Consider the following 1155-nt stretch of genomic DNA (forward strand, 5'->3'; position numbering starts at 1 on the left):
AAATAAATAAATAAATAAATAAATAAATAAATAAAACTGGTTGGGAGAGCTGGGGACATAACTCAACGGCACAGCTCCTGCCAGGCAAGCATGAGGTCCTGAGTTCAATTCTCAGTACCGAAAAAAAAAAGCCTGTAAACCGGTGTGGTGCCACACCCCTGTAATCCAGCACCTGGAGGCCATCGGCTGGGGACTCAGCTGGGGACTCAGGCGTGTGAACGGGGAGGGGTTGGCTTGCACTTTACACGTCTGTTTACAAAACATTTTCATGACTTTGGTTCTTTCCTGTGGTTATGTGGACATTATACATCCAAATTTGGGACTTATATCCCATAAACTGGAAAGCAAACCAACTATGCAAGCTAGATTCCAGAAATACTGATTGCTATTCAGTGACTGGGTCAACAGATTAAAACTTTACCTCTTTCTTTAAAGTTTTGTGTTAGGTGGGCGTTAGAGCAAATCTGTAACTCAGCTCCATGGAGGGACGCAGAGCTGACCGGCCCGGGCCCTCGACCCAAGCCGGGCGCAGAGAAGAGGGGGCCGCGGAGCTGGGGTGCGGGGCGCTGGGGAAGGGCTCGGGGCGGGCCAGCCTGGGGGCGGGGCATGGGAAGGGAGGGGGGGCGTCGTCGTGGAGACGGAGGCGGCGCGGGAGGGCTGCGGCCACATCCAACTGAGCCCTGGGCTGCGGGGTCCCCGAGGGATCCGACAGGGGCTAGGCCCTAGGAGCGCGGGAGCTGGGTGAGGAGAGGAGGCCCCAGGCGCTCCGACCGCACCCTGCAACGGGGGCGGCGGTGGGGGTACAGCGGGGCCCTGGGGTAAAGAAGGGGGCCCACAGCCTTCGACCGCGCTGCTCCGCAAAAGCTCCTCTTCCAGGATAGGAACCTTTGGGAACGTGAGAAGGAGGGCATCGGAAGAGCGCACGAGGGGGCATCCAGGGGCTGGCAGCGGACCGCGGCACTGTGAGCCCGAGCCCGGGCGCGGGAGACCGCTCCTGCGTGCCTGCGCGCGTGCGCGCTCCCGCGGCACCGCCCACCGCCCCTTTTGCGCGGGCACACGCCAGCGTCTCGCAGCGCGACCGTAAAGCGAGGCCCAGCCGCGTCGTGAAAACGGCTGCAACGCGCACAGCGCTGCTTGACGCCCGGGACTCCATTT

This window comes from Octodon degus, unplaced genomic scaffold (assembly GCF_000260255.1).
Source record: "Octodon degus isolate 3935 unplaced genomic scaffold, OctDeg1.0 scaffold00006, whole genome shotgun sequence".
NCBI classification, from domain to species: domain Eukaryota; kingdom Metazoa; phylum Chordata; class Mammalia; order Rodentia; family Octodontidae; genus Octodon; species Octodon degus.